This window comes from Oncorhynchus nerka, linkage group LG18 (assembly GCF_034236695.1).
Source record: "Oncorhynchus nerka isolate Pitt River linkage group LG18, Oner_Uvic_2.0, whole genome shotgun sequence".
NCBI classification, from domain to species: domain Eukaryota; kingdom Metazoa; phylum Chordata; class Actinopteri; order Salmoniformes; family Salmonidae; genus Oncorhynchus; species Oncorhynchus nerka.
This window is the reverse complement of record NC_088413.1, coordinates 51,214,698-51,230,857: the sequence shown is the minus strand read 5'-3', so window position 1 is coordinate 51,230,857 and position 16,160 is coordinate 51,214,698. Positions and strand designations below refer to the sequence as shown.

General features: G+C 46.2%; 1 pseudogene; it reads left to right on the top strand.

The window, feature by feature from the left end:
- The first annotated feature begins 893 nt into the window (after positions 1-893).
- LOC135561631 (helicase-like transcription factor) lies at positions 894-15,420 on the top strand (annotated as a pseudogene).
- Positions 15,421-16,160: the final 740 nt, after the last annotated feature.

Here is a 16,160-nt window from a genome sequence, read left to right as displayed (position 1 = left end):
GCCGTCATTGAAAATAATAATTTGTTCTTAACTAACTTGCCTAGTTAAATAAAGGTAAAATAAAATAAAAAATTAAATTACCAGGACGTGTACTCAGAGCAGTCGTGACCAGCTTGCAAGTGCTCACATTTTCAACCGCTCCCTGACCCAGTCTGTAATACCTACATGATTCAAGCAAACTACCATAGTCCCTGTGCCCAAGAACGCCAAGGTAACCTGTCTAAATGACTGTAGGCCTGTAGCATTCACATCTGTAGCCTGAAATGCTGGTATTGGCTCACATCAACACTATCATCCCAGACACCCTGGACCCACTCCAATTCCTACACGGCCCAAACAGTTCGACGGATAATGCAATCTCTATTGCACTCCACACCGCCCTCTCCCACTAGGACAAGAGGAACACCTATGTGAGAATGTTCTTCATTGACTACAGCTCACCATTCAACATCATAGTGCCCTCCAAGCTCATCACTAAGCTCAGAACCCTGGGACTGACCACCAGATGGCCATCCCCAGATGGTCAGGGTAGGCAAAAACACATTTGTCACACTGACCCTCAACATGAGTACTATAAGTACTGTACTCCCTGTTCACCCATGACTACAACACCAAGTGCTGATGACAGGATGGTGGTAGGCCTCATCACTGACGACAATGAGACAGCCTATAGGGAGTTCGGTGACCTGGCATTGTGGTGCCAGGACAACAACTTCTCCCTCAACGTCAGCAAGACAAAGGAGCTGATCGTGGACTATAGGAAACGGAGGGCCGAGCACACTCCCATCCACATCGATGGGGCTGTAGTGGAGCTGGTCGATAGCTTCAAGTTCCTCTGTTTCCAGATCACTAAGGAATTAACATGGTCCACACACACCTACACGGTCGTGAAGATGGTACGACAACGCCTCTTCACCCTCAAGAGGCTGAATAGATTTAGCATGGGCCCTCAGATCCTCAAAAAGTTATACAGCAGCACCACTGAAAGCATCTTGACTGGCTGCATCGCTCCTTGGTATGGCATCCGACCGCAAGGTGCTAAAGAGGGTAGTGTGAATGGCCCAGTACATCACTATACCAGGCGGTGTCAGAGAAAGGCCCTAAATATTGTCAAAGACTCTAGCCACCCAAGTCATAGATTGTTTTCTCTGCTACCGCACAGCAAACTGTACCAACGCACCAAGTCTGGAACCAAGAGGATCCTGAACAGCTTCTACCCCAAGCCATAAGACTGCTATATAGTTAACCAAATAGCTGTCCGGACTATCTGCATTGACCCCTTTTGACTCATCACATACACTGCTGCTAATTAATGTTTCATTATCTATCATGCTGCCTAGTCACTTTACCCCTAACTATGTGTACATAACTACCTTATTTCGTACCCCTATACATGGATTTGGTACTGGTACCCCGTGTATATAGCCAAATTATCATTACTCATTTTTCTCTCTGCATTGTTGGGAAGGGCCCGTAAAGTAAGCATTTTCACTGTTCGTATACACCTGTTGTTTACAAAGCATGATGTCTAGTGACTATTCTTGTGAAATGTACACATTTCCAGCATCTATGGATGAATGTACAGTCATGGCCAGGAGTTTTGAGAATGACACAAATATTAATTTTCACAAAGTCTGCTGCCTCAGTTTGTATGATGGCAATTTGCATATACTCCAGAATGTTATGAAGAGTGATCAGATGAATTGCAATTAATTGCGAAGTCCCTCTTTGCCATGCAAATGAGCTGAATCCCTCCCCCAAAAAATTCCACTGCATTTCAGCCCTGCCACAAAAGGACCAGCTGACATCATGTCAGTGATTCTCTCATAAACACAGGTGTGAGTGTTGATGAGGACAAGGCTGGAGATCACTATGTCATGCTGATTGAGTTCGAATAACAGACTGGAAGCTTCTAAAGGAGGGTGGTGCTTGGAATCATTGCTCTTCCTCTGTTAATCATGGTTACCTGCAAGGGAACACGTGCCATCATCATTGCATTGCACAAAAAGGGCTTCACAGGAAAGGATATTGCTGCCAGTAAGATTGCACCTAAATCAACCATTTATCAGATCATCAAGAACTTCAAGGAGAGCGGTTCAATTGTTGTGAAGAACGCTTCAGGGTGCCCAAGAAAGTACAGCAAGGGCCAGGACCGTCTCCTAAAGTTGATTCAGCTGCGGGATCGGGGCACCACCAGTACAGAGCTTGCTCAGGAATGGCAGCAGGCAGGTGTGAGTGCATCTGCACGCACAGTGAGGCAAAGACTTTTGGAGAATGGCCTGGTGTCAAGAAGAGCAGCAAAGAAGCCACTTCTCTCCAGAAAAAAACATCAGAGACAGACTGATATTCTGCAAAAGGTACAGGGATTGGACTGCTGAGGACTGGGGTAAAGTAATTTTCTCTGATGAAACCCCTTTCCGATTGTTTGGGGCATCCAGAAAAAAGCTTGTCAGCCGAAGACAAGGTGAGCGCTACAATCAGTCCTGTGTCATGCCAACAGTAAAGCATCCTGAGACCATTCATGTGTGGGGTTGCTTCTCAGCCAAGGGAGTGGGCTCACTAACAAATTTGCCTAAGAACACAGCCATGAATAAAGAATGGTACCAACACATCCTCCGAGAGCAACTTCTCCCAACCATCCAGGAACAGTTTGGTGATGAACAATGCCTTTTCCAACATGATGGAGCACCTTGCAATAAAGGCAAAAGTGATAACGAAATGGCTCGGGGAACAAAACATCAATATTTTGGCCAGGAAACTCCCCAGACCTTAATCCCATCGAGAACTTGTGGTCAATCCTCAAGAGGCGGGTGGACAAACAAAACCCCACAAATTCTGACAAACTCCAAGCATTGATTATGCAAGAATGGGCTGCCATCAGTCAGGATGTGGCCCAGAAGTTAATTGACAGCATGCCAGGGCGGATTGCAGAGGTCTTGAAAAAGAAGGGTCAACATTGCAAATATTGACCCTTTGCATCAACTTCATGTAATTGTCAATAAAAGCCTTTGACACTTATGAAATGCTTGTAATTATACTCCAGTATTACATAGTAATATCTGACAAAAATATCTAGAAACACTGAAGCAGCAAACTTTGTGGAAATTAATATTTGTGTCATTCTCAAAACTTTTGGCCACGACTGTACATAACTCAACAAAAATCCACAGTGACATTGTTTCCATTGACACACCTATAGGGTACAGCAGGACCACTAGGCTTAATGTTAGTGAAAAGGAAAACAGTCAATCGGAGCATCCAGGTGGTCATACGTACACAACACAAATACATGTTCTTCATTATTGATCACCTTTAACGGATCAATCATTTATCAGCAGTTTACAGTCTAGCTGGGAACTACATCCTCTCACAAACCACCTTGATCAATCAGTATCGCCCATACAGAGCAAGACCTCAGAATAGTATAACCATCCTCACACACACACACACAAACAGGCACGCATACATACTCACATTCACACACACGAACGCTCCTCAGTTCCACTATAAGCTATAGGAGTCAGGCTGAGTTCAGATTCCTTAAGGAGCATCCTCACCTTATTTTCCATGGTGGGAGAAACCATCCCTACTGGATTATTCAAAGAAACTGGGATAAATATTGTAGGGAGCCAGCCAATTGAAATGTTTTTAAAAATATATATTTAACCTTTATTTAACTAGTCAGTTAAGAACAAATTCTTATTTACAATGACGGCCTACCGGAAAACAGTGTGTTAACTGCCTTGTTCAGGTGCAAAACATCAGATTTTTACCTTGTCAGCCGGGATGCGATCCAGCAACCTTTCAGTTACTGGCCCAACACTCTAACTACTAGGCTACCTGCCACCCCACTTAATTCACACCATATGACCAAGCTGGAAAGCTCAGACCACACACACAATAACACCCAATGTGGGAAGTGGGAAACAATGGTTGTTGTTTACAGCAATGGCCAAGTAATTATAACCGACAGAGACAGAGGCAGAGTATTTACAGATACTCTAATCCAGCTGGCCAGTAACCTGTCCATTTCTTGGTGTTATGTCTAGAGAGAGTCAGTCCGGGAAAGGTTGCTGCTCCGATTCCAGGAGAGGGGAGGTGGGAGGGGTCTGTTGGATGAGTGACAACCCACCTTCCTCCCAGGGTTAAATTAAGCCTGGTGGATAGACATCAATATTTTACATGTAGGGCAGCCGTGCTCAGCGCAGTGGGGGCAGTAAGCGGAGATGTGTGTGTGTGTGTGTGTGTGTGTGTGTGTGTGTGTGTGTGTGTGTGTGTGTGTGTGTGTGTGTGTGTGTGTGTGTGTGTGTGTGTGTAGCGGTGCACAGCAGGGGCAGTATGGGGAGAGGGATTACTCTCATGTCACAGCTGCAGAAGATGTTGTAGGAGCTACAACACACAGAGCACAGTCAGCAACCAACACACACACCAAATACACAAAATGGGAGATACAATCCCATTGCTAAAATGGTGGTGGCAGGCAGCCTAGCAGTTAGAGCGTTGGGCTGCTAGATTGAATCCCCGAGTCAACAAGGTGAAAAATCTGTTAATGTGCCCTTGAGCAAGGCACTTTAGCCTAATTCCTCCAGGGTCACCATTGATAATGGCAGGCTGTGGCCCCACTCTCACGGAGAATTGGGATATGCAAAAAATGAATTTCCAATTCACACAGCTGTATAAATACATACGTGTGAAATAGGACAAGTATAAGCACCCCCAAAATTACTCTAAATGCCAGCTGTCGGCCAAACATTTCACACTGCAAACCACAGCAAGCTTTTACTGTAATACAACAAAACACCTGCAGGCTGTTTTATACAAGCCATTTACTACATACACTTTGCCAAAAGTATGTGGACACCTGCTCGTCGAACATCTCATTCCAAAATCATGGACATCAATATGGAGTTGGTCCCCCCCCCTTTGTTGCTATAACAGCCTCCACTCTTCTGTTAAGGCTTTTCACTTCTGCTTCCATTCAGTCACAAGAGTATTAGTGAGGTCGGGTACTGATGTTGGGAGATTAGTCCAGTCGGTGTTCCAATTCATCCCAAAGGTGTTCCATGGGGATGAGGTCAGGGCTCTCTGCAGGCCTGTCAATTTCTTCCACACTGATCTCGACAGAATTTTTTTTTTACCCCGTTTTCTCCCCAATTTTGTGGTATCCAATTGGTAGTTACAGTCTTGTCTCTTCACTGCAACTCCTGTATGGACTCGGGAGAAGTGCAGGTCAAGAGCCACGCGTCCTCCGAAACACAACCCAACCAAGCCACACTGCTTCTTGACACAATGCCCACTTAACCCGGAAGCCAGCCACACCAATGTGTCGGAGGAAACACCGCACACCTGGCGACCGTGTCATGCTGAAACAGGAAAGGGCCTTCCCCAAACTGTTGCCACAAAGAATAATCTAGAATGTCATTGTATGCTGTAGAGTTAATTGGAACTAAGGGGCCTAGCCCGATCCATGAAAACAGCCCCAGACCATTATTCCTCCTCCACCCAACTTTACAGTTGGCACTATGCATTCGGGCAGGTAACATTCTGCTGGCATCCACCAAACCCAGATTCGTCCATCGAACTGCCAGATGGTGAAGCGTGATTCATCACTCCAGAGGTGTCTCTTCTGCTCTGGAGTCCAATGGCGGCGTGCTTTACACCACTCAAGCCGACGCTTGGCATTGCGCATGGTTATCTTAGGCTTGTGTGCAGTTCACGAGTGTGGCTGAAATAGCCAAATCCATTTTTTTGGGGGCCATGTAGGGTACATGAAGTGGCTAACAACTGCGAGCTATTTTACAGACACAGCATATTGATTATGCAACTTCAGTTCATACATTGGCCACGAGAAAATAACTGCACGCTATCATCAAATGTGGTAGAACAAAACCCCTTAGCCTTACTGTAAATCCCTTAGAGACATACACCAGGCCTAACTGTATGTATCATACATTATTTACACCATGTAAACTGGGACACAAAGTGTAAACTCAGTCTTTCTTTTCTAGTTCATCAACTCACTCATATTGTATATCTGATAAACATATTGCATGTAGCTAGCCTGAGCTGAACTCCTAGGGCACAATGGGTAAATCTCTTTTTCCAGTTCCATAAACACCCTTAAACACTTTTTCCATAAACACCCTTGTTGAAAGTGTCCCTCGTACTGTATATCTGATAAACAAATAAGCTACCATGAGCCGACCTGAGAGGGAGCATGACTTTGCTTGGGTTGCAGAGGACGTTACGTTAGTGATCAGTGGAGAATAGCATATTAATTATTTCCTTTCTCTCTCCTCACAATAAGAATGATTGAAGAGGCTCAAGGGAAATTAAATGGTTCCTACTCCAGAGACAGAGAAGACAGAGGTTACAGTTCCATCCTATTTCCCTGTTCTCATAACTGTCCCCTAGCTCTGCAGTCTATCGGTCGGTCTGTTTCTGACACCGCCCAACTCTTTGACCTCTGACCCCTCAACACGGGTTCTATATCTTGTCAGCCAACAAACACCAACACCGCACCGCATGACTTCATGTCCTGAAATGAGGATGTTGGAAGGGAGGGAGCACACCCATGTAGACTAACTGATCATAGATGAGAGGGTGAATTTCAGGAATGCCAGCTGACAGCTTTATTTAACTCCAGCTGCTCCTCCTGCCACGCCTCTCCCCCCTGCACTTAGCCCCTCCTTAAAACACCCCTGCACCCTGCTGCCCCCAACCCCCTACTACCACACCAAAATGGGTCAACCCGATAAGGGAAACTAAGGCTGTTAGCGAAGGGATAGGGTTAAGCCAGGGTGTGGACATGAGAGCTCAGAGGGGTCACCTGCAACGGTTCAATGACAGGGAAACAACAATAAGAGGAAGACCAGGGTTAAATAAGTGCTGAGGGGGAAACAAGTAGAAGCAAATAAATAATAATAAAGCATGCAAGCTGGATCAATAAATTAATGAATAAATTATTTAATAAGTAAATAATATAATGAAAAATCATACCAAGGGAAAAAGGGATTAAGTGCTGCAAAAGTAAGTGCTATGTTAAAGTGCTTAATATAAGAAAAGAAAATCAGGGAGTGAACTCTATTTATAATAAGGGTTACATGGAGAAAAACAGACTTCTATAAACCCTCACTGGGCTCTTAAAAACAAATAAGTGACCATTCTCTATTCTCAAAATAATAATTAAAACAAAGTGGATAGCAGAGAACGTGTCTACTGTTTACCCACACTTCTTGGACAGAGCAGAGCCTTAGATATGCAGTTTTTGAAACTAAGCATAGCATGGCTATACAGGAATTTTGTTGTTGTGGGTTCACAGACCACTGTGGACAAAAGTAGGACTGGAAAGATCTCCTTTATAGTAAAGGCATTGCATGAATCTATCATCGTATTTGCAGGTCAGAGAAAAAAATGTGCCTTTAATAAACATTTCATGCAATTCTACATATTAGCAGAATCGTTTTTGATAGCACACAAATTACCGAAATTCCAGGCTAAGAATGGACAGAGAGATAGGCCTATGTGTTCGTCTATTCATATTTCCCCAATGACACATCAGTGTTTCTTGTTTGCAATGAAACTGTCACTGTTTGCAAATAATTAAATCTGAGATGTCATTAAGAATCTGAGCATGGCCTCCTGAGTAGTGCATTTACATTACATTTAAGTCATTTAACAGACGCGACTTACAAATTGGTGCTTTCACCTTATGACATCCAGTGGAACAGCCACTTTACAATAGTGCATCTAAGTATTTTAAGGGGGGGGGGGGGTGAGAAGGATTACTTTATCCTATCCTAGGTATTCCTTAAAGAGGTGGGGTTTCAGGTGTCTCCGGAAGGTGGTGATTGACTCCGCTGTCCTGGCGTCGTGAGGGAGTTTGTTCCACCATTGGGGGCCAGAGCAGCGAACAGTTTTGACTGGGCTGAGCGGGAACTGTACTTCCTCAGTGGTAGGGAGGCGAGCAGGCCAGAGGTGGATGAACGCAGTGCCCTTGTTTGGGTGTAGGGCCTGATCAGAGCCTGGAGGTACTGAGGTGCCGTTCCCCTCACAGCTCCGTAGGCAAGCACCATGGTCTTGTAGCGGATGCGAGCTTCAACTGGAAGCCAGTGGAGAGAGCGGAGGAGCGGGGTGACGTGAGAGAACTTGGGAAGGTTGAACACCAGACGGGCTGCGGCGTTCTGGATGAGTTGTAGGGGTTTAATGGCACAGGCATGGTGCCCAGCCAACAGCGAGTTGCAGTAATCCAGACGGGAGATGACGAGTGCCTGGATTAGGACCTGCGCCGCTTCCTGTGTGAGGCAGGGTCGTACTCTGCGGATGTTGTAGAGCATGAACCTACAGGAACGGGCCACCGCCTTGATGTTAGTTGAGAACAACAGGGTGTTGTCCAGGATCACGCCAAGGTTCTTAGCGCTCTGGGAGGAGGACACGATGGAGTTGTCAACCGTGATGGCGAGATCATGGAACGGGCAGTCCTTCCCCGGGAGGAAGAGCAGCTCCGTCTTGCCGAGGTTCAGCTTGAGGTGGTGATCCGTCATCCACACTGATATGTCTGCCAGACATGCAGAGATGCGATTCGCCACCTGGTCATCAGAGGGGGGAAAGGAGAAGATTAATTGTGTGTCGTCTGCATAGCAATGATAGGAGAGACCATGTGAGGTTATGACAGAGCCAAGTGACTTGGTGTATAGCGAGAATAGGAGAGGGCCTAGAACAGAGCCCTGGGGGACACCAGTGGTGAGAGCGCGTGGTGAGGAGACAGATTCTCGCCACGCCACCTGGTAGGAGCGACCTGTCAGGTAGGACGCAATCCAAGCGTGGGCCGCGCCGGAGATGCCCAACTCGGAGAGGGTGGAGAGGAGGATCTGATGGTTCACAGTATCGAAGGCAGCCGATAGGTCTAGAAGGATGAGAGCAGAGGAGAGAGAGTTAGCTTTAGCAGTGCGGAGTGCCTCCGTGATACAGAGAAGAGCAGTCTCAGTTGAATGACTAGTCTTGAAACCTGACTGATTTGGATCAAGAAGGTCATTCTGAGAGAGATAGCGGGAGAGCTGGCCAAGGACGGCACGTTCAAGAGTTTTGGAGAGAAAAGAAAGAAGGGATACTGGTCTGTAGTTGTTGACATCGGAGGGATCGAGTGTAGGTTTTTTCAGAAGGGGTGCAACTCTCGCTCTCTTGAAGACGGGAGGGACGTAGCCAGCGGTCAGGGATGAGTTGATGAGCGAGGTGAGGTAAGGGAGAAGGTCACCGGAAATGGTCTGGAGAAAAGAGAAGGGGATAGGGTCAAGCGGGCAGGTTGTTGGGCGGCCGGCCGTCACAAGACGCGAGATGTCATCTGGAGAGAGAGGGGAGAAAGAGGTCAGAGCACAGGGTAGGGCAGTGTGAGCAGAACCAGCGGTGTCGTTTGACTTAGCAAACGAGGATCGGATGTCGTCGACCTTCTTTTCAAAATGGTTGACGAAGTCATCTGCAGAGAGGGAGGAGGGGAGGGGAGGGGGAGGAGGATTCAGGAGGGAGGAGAAGGTGGCAAAGAGCTTCCTAGGGTTAGAGGCAGATGCTTGGAATTTAGAGTGGTAGAAAGTGGCTTTAGCAGCAGAGACAGAGGAGGAAAATGTAGAGAGGAGGGAGTGAAAGGATGCCAGGTCCGCAGGGAGGCGAGTTTTCCTCCATTTCCGCTCGGCTGCCCGGAGCCCTGTTCTGTGAGCTCGCAATGAGTCGTCGAGCCACGGAGCGGGAGGGGAGGACCGAGCCGGCCTGGAGGATAGGGGACATAGAGAGTCAAAGGATGCAGAAAGGGAGGAGAGGAGGGTTGAGGAGGCAGAATCAGGAGATAGGTTGGAGAAGGTTTGAGCAGAGGGAAGAGATGATAGGATGGAAGAGGAGAGAGTAGCGGGGGAGAGAGAGCGAATGTTGGGACGGCGCGATACCATCCGAGTAGGGGCAGTGTGTGAAGTGTTGGATGAGAGCGAGAGGGAAAAGGATACAAGGTAGTGGTCGGAGACTTGGAGGGGAGTTGCAATGAGGTTAGTGGAAGAACAGCATCTAGTAAAGATGAGGTCGAGCGTATTGCCTGCCTTGTGAGTAGGGGGGGAAGGTGAGAGGGTGAGGTCAAAAGAGGAGAGGAGTGGAAAGAAGGAGGCAGAGAGGAATGAGTCAAAGGTAGACGTGGGGAGGTTAAAGTCGCCCAGAACTGTGAGAGGTGAGCCGTCCTCAGGAAAGGAGCTTATCAAGGCATCAAGCTCATTGATGAACTCTCCGAGGGAACCTGGAGGGCGATAAATGATAAGGATGTTAAGCTTGAAAGGGCTGGTAACTGTGACAGCATGGAATTCAAAGGAGGCGATAGACAGATGGGTAAGGGGAGAAAGAGAGAATGACCACTTGGGAGAGATGAGGATCCCGGTGCCACCACCCCGCTGACCAGAAGCTCTCGGGGTGTGCGAGAACACGTGGGCGGACGAAGAGAGAGCAGTAGGAGTAGCGGTGTTGTCTGTGGTGATCCATGTTTCCGTCAGTGCCAAGAAGTCGAGGGACTGGAGGGAGGCATAGGCTGAGATGAACTCTGCCTTGTTGGCCGCAGATCGGCAGTTCCAGAGGCTACCGGAGACCTGGAACTCCACGTGGGTGCAGCAGTCTAAGGCAGTGATAGATCCGGGTTTGATCCCAGGCTGTGTCACAACCGGCCGAGACCAGGAGACCCATGAGGAGGGGCACAATTTGCCCAGAGTTGTCCAGGTTTAGGGGAGGGTCTGGCTGGCCAGGACGTCCTTGTCCCATCGCGCTCTAGCGACTCCTGTGGTGGGCCCGGGCGCAGGCAGTAAAATTTTAACTGCTGGCCTCTCTTCTTCTGTGGCTTAACCCAACGAGAGAAGGTCACAAGTGTTTCCCTAAAATATTTATGGGTTTAAACATATTCTATTGTATAGAAAGTGACTAGTTTAATCAATTAATAGTGACAAAATTAGATTACTTTCCAAGCAAAGTCTCCTCGGCTTTAGAAGGTTGTAGATCAGCCTTTGAATGTCAAAGAATCAAAACAATGATATCCCCTTGTGCATCAGATTCACGTATTTCCTGGGTATTTTACAGCTTGTTTCTAGCATACAGTTATAGATCACTTTATATGATCAGATGTTTTTTTTTCTTCAAAATATTAAAAATAACAAGGCCTGTATTTATTTTTTTATTTAACCAGGTAGGCCAGTTGAGAACAAGTTCTCATTTACAACTGCGACCTGGCCAAATAAAGCAAAGCAGTGCGATAAAAAACAACAACACAGATTTACACATAGGATAAACAAAAGTACAGTCAATAAAAAAATAGAAAAAATCTTTATACAGTGTGTGCAAATGGAGAAAGGAGGTAAGGCAATAAATAGGCCACAGTAGCAAAGTAATTACAATTTAGCAAATCAATATTGGAGTGATAAATGTGCAGATGATGACATGCAAGTAGAAGTACTGGTGTGCAAAAGAGCAAAAATGTTAATAAAAACAATATGGGGATGAGGTAGGTAGTTGGATGGGCTATTTACAGATGGGCTGTGTACAGCTACAGCGATCGGTAAGCTGCACAGACAGCTGATGCTTAAATTTAGTGAGGGAGATATAAGTCTCCAACTTATAAGTCTCCACAATTTTTGCAATTCGTTCCAGTCATTGGCAGCAGAGAACTGGAAGGAAAGGCGGCCAAAGGAGGTGTTGGCTTTGGGGATGACCAGTGAGATATACCTGCTGGAGCGCATGCTACGGGTGGGTGTTGTTATGGTGAGCAGTGAGCTGAGATAAGGCGGAGCTTTACCTAGCAAAGACTTATAGATGACCTGGAGCCAGTGGATCTGGCGACGAATATGTAGCGAGGGCCAGCTGACGAGAGCATACAGGTTGCAGTGGTGGGTGGTATATGGGGCTTTGGTGACAAAACGGATGGCACTGTGATAGACTGCATCCAGTTTGCTGAGTGTTGGAGGCTATTTTGTAAATGACATCGCTGAAGTCGAGGATTGGTAGGATAGTCAGTTTTACAAAGGTATGTTTGGCAGTGTGAGTGAAGGAGGCTTTTTTGCGAAATAGGAAGCTGATTCTAGATTTAATTTTGGATTGGAGATGCTTAATGTGAGTCTGGAAGGAGTTTACAGTCTAGCCAGACACTAGCCTGTGCTTTTTGCCATTTTCTTTAATTAAAGGTAGGCCCACCTCCCATACCCCCCCAATTCAAGTCTTGGTTTTAACAGACATTCACATGGAGGTAGGCTATTTAAAGTGCATGGTGGGTGGAGGAATTTACCTATAAATTTGGATATAGCAGTTTATAGCCTAATTCCATATTTCAAACAGGTAGGCCTATCTCTTATTTCTTAAAAAGGAAGAAATAGGCTCCAACACAAAGCCCTCGTTGTTACGAAAGTCAAATTAAAATGAAGACCGTTTATATGAATTATGCCTACTCTGTTCTTTATCTCCAGCTCTGCTCTCCACTACTCTACTAATCTGGGCTGTGCTCACTGCTCAGAGCCCTTCCTCCTCTCTCTCCATTGTCTAGGCTCCCATAGGGTTCCCGTGCCCCTCCCCCTCCCTCCTCATATCCATCCATGTACTCCTCCCATCCCCCTACTCGTCCATCTGCTCATCCTCCTCCCCTGTCCCCCGGCGTCCTTCCGGGATAGGCATTAGGGCTTGCGTCGGTCCGCATCACCAAACCCAGCACACCATAGCCCCCCAGGAAAGGGGGTTAGTTAAGGAGGGGTGACTGGGCTGTAACATACATGTGTGTCAGTGTCCTTAAAGGGTAGGTAGCATAAACGTAACCACATGTAACATATGTATTTGCATTAGTATACGCATCAAAAGTCCCAATGCAAAGTTCACTTCAATTTTCAAGTTATTACATACAATTCCAAAGAATGCCAAAGTCATGTCGGAAAATATTTTCCAGGGTGTAATATAGAGGACCCGACAAGCCAGCGTGTTCTCTATAATGTAAACTCCAACAGAAATAACTTCAAATGTATAACTTCAAATGAAACCAAATCGTTTGTATCGATGACTCAATTACATTTTCAGCCAATTTACGAGAAAATACTTGATACATTTATTGTTACAAGCCCTACCAGTGTGCATGAGTCAGCCAGTTGCTATCAACATCTAGCTTATAGCTACAATTAAGTAAACCAAAGTTTTGGAAATACATAATGCCATCTAACCAGCTTTCAAAGAATGTTAGCTATATACAGTTATCTTGGCCAGCCAGCTAACGTTAGCTATTTAGACAACTAGCTATTAGCCTAGCCAACCACCACGGTTACGGTCGAGTCAGGGGTAACTGCATATGTGGCGTGTGTCTGGAAGTGGAAGGATCATAAGTAGTGGGTGTATGGAAAACGAATCAGCTAATTGGGCAGATTGGTTGCCACTCAAGACCGTTTTGCGGGGCTGCTGTGTTTTGCGGAGTGTGGTCTTGGTCAGCAGAGATGGAATTTCAGTTAGACATTTTTCCATTCACTTTGAGCTGTGTCTTTGGTGTAGCTACCTAAGTTATTCGTAGATATTCATAGTATACTAGCTTTGTATTGCTGTCTATCATTGATGTGGCTATAATCTGCCAAGCTAAGGTTAGCTAACCTAGTCTGTTAAAGTAGTTATCATCACAAGGGTCATGTTTTCTGTGAGTGACTGTTAGCCAACATGATCAACTCATCTAACTAGCTAGCTTACTAAACTATTTGTCATTTATGTGTGTTTGACAGCATATCACAGTTGTTAAAGCTGCCTCTTTCTTGGCTGCATGAATTTATCCCAGTGCCAGAAGTGCCGATTGTATAATTTCTCCATTATCAAGCCCCAAGACTATACCAGTTTGTGGGCACACATTGAGTCTCACATATTGAAGGCTGTGCTGCGTAGAGGTAAACACTTGTAGCTACAGTTATTGCGTCATCCTATTTAAAAAATATATGATTTCCCAGTGGGGTGGGGGGGGAGGATAACAATGTTACAGATAGCTACACACAGGCCCTACTAGCTACATAAAGCCGACCATTAGACTAGTTCAGCAACCTGTCATCATATGATACTATGATTCATATAGGCTTGCCAGGCTATTTGCATCCCTTTCTATGAACACTTACTTAGTGTTTGTTTTTTCCATTTCAGAGGGATCTGTGGATGCTGGTGGCATTTCTGCGTCTGAAGCCGTTCGACAGGAGAGAGTGGTGGAACAGAGTCATACAAAGACCTGTCACACAGGGGGACATGACCGGCCTTCAGAACCCACAAGCTCTGGTGAAGTGTATCACTCTGCATCGTACGAAGACCAGCCGTGTGTGTGGGCAGCCTCTGGTCTCTCTGCCGGAGAAGAGCGTTAAGTGTAGAAGAGGTGAAGCTGATAAAGAGAGGGAGGAATACGAGCTGGCACGCACAGAGGGATGCACCACCATCAGCAGGTATGTTGCTTAGGGGACCGTCATCAGGAACTGTGCGGATGTTCTGGCTATCCTGATCAGGCTGAGACAGTTCTGCTGCCACCATGACCTACTGGGCAAGACCACTACACACACATGTGTGGTAGCTGTGACTCCTGCAGAGTTGAGAGAACGTCTGATAGAGAGACTGAGGCTGGTGCTAGGCAGTGGCTCTGATGAGTGTGCTGTGTGTCTGGACTGTCTGCCTGCCCTTCATCACATCGCAGAGGTCTTATGTACCCGAGCAGGTGTGCCCTCTGTGCAGATTCCAGATCAAGTCCAGTGAGCTGGTGGAGTTTCCTCAGGAAGAGAAGGAGGAGAACAACCTCTCAGAGAACTGGAGGAGCAGCTCCAAGGTGGAGGCTCTAATGCAGGGCTATCCAACCCTGTTCCTGGAGAGCGACCGTCCTGTAGGTTATCACTCCAACACTAATCTAGCACACCTGATTCTAATAATTAGCTGTGTGATAAGCTGAATCAGGTTAGTTACAACTGGGGTTGTAGCAAAAACCTACAGGAGTGTAGCTCTCTAGGAACAGTGTAAGGACTGCACAAGACAACTGCATCCAGAGTCTGGTTGTCTCTCAGTTCACACGCTTCCTCACTCTAATTGGAGGTCCCACTCAGGGAGGAGGGTTTCAAGTTTGTGAGTCTAGACGGCACTGAGCCAGAAGAGGCTGGCTCAGGTGATCCAGGAGTTCCAGAGCGATGCACCTGGCAGCCCATTGATCATGCTGCTGTTATTCGAACCCGGAAGGGTGGGGCTAAACCTCACAGCCACCTCGCGCTTCCTCATGGACCACGCTTGGAACCCAGCAACAGAGGACTAGTATGTCCCTGCCTCGACCAGAAGAGAGACGCTGTCATCACTAAATTCATAGTGAAGGACTCCATAAAGGAGAACATGGTGAGGATTCTTTCGGCCTCCCTAGCGAGAGGAAGACGTCATGCATAGATGATATAATGGAGCTCTAGACGTCTGGCTGTTTAAAGACTGCTTAAAGACTGTTTTTGAAGGAGACTGTTCTCACTGTTCTTTTGTACTTTAATATCCTTTAAGTTTAGAAGGAATGTTTTCCCATTTGTGGAACCAAACATACACACACACACACACAACAATGCCCATATTTTAGAGCAGTTGTTTCTAAATATGTGTATGTGGGAATACAGTTTGTGACAAACCAGAACAAAAGGGGGGGAAATCATGACATTCTTCTGGGAATCACCAGGGACCTCCAAATACCATATCACGACAGCCGACGCAATATGTATTGAGAGTCTATATGTATTGTGATTCAATACTGTGATTCGATGTTCCAAACATTTTGCACAATATACTGTACGTCTGCTGCAGAGGGACAAGAGAGACACACGAGAGAACAAGTGTTGATAAGTCATGGAAATACTATAAATATCGCACAGTAAAAAAAAACGTCCATTATTTATTTCTTGCGCTCATTATTGTCATGTTGCCAAGATAGAATTTGTACATTGTATTGTTAGAAATGTCAAGTGTATAAAAAAAAAGAGGTCTGTGACGAGGGGTGGGTTTCTTTAGGATTCAGTTTAGGCATAGACGCTTGTAATCTCCAACTGGTTTAGTCATGATGATTAGACTGACATAATAACATCGACACCCCTCCAAGTCAAGACCTAGTTCCTCAAATATACTCTAAATGCCATTCTGTTGGGGCG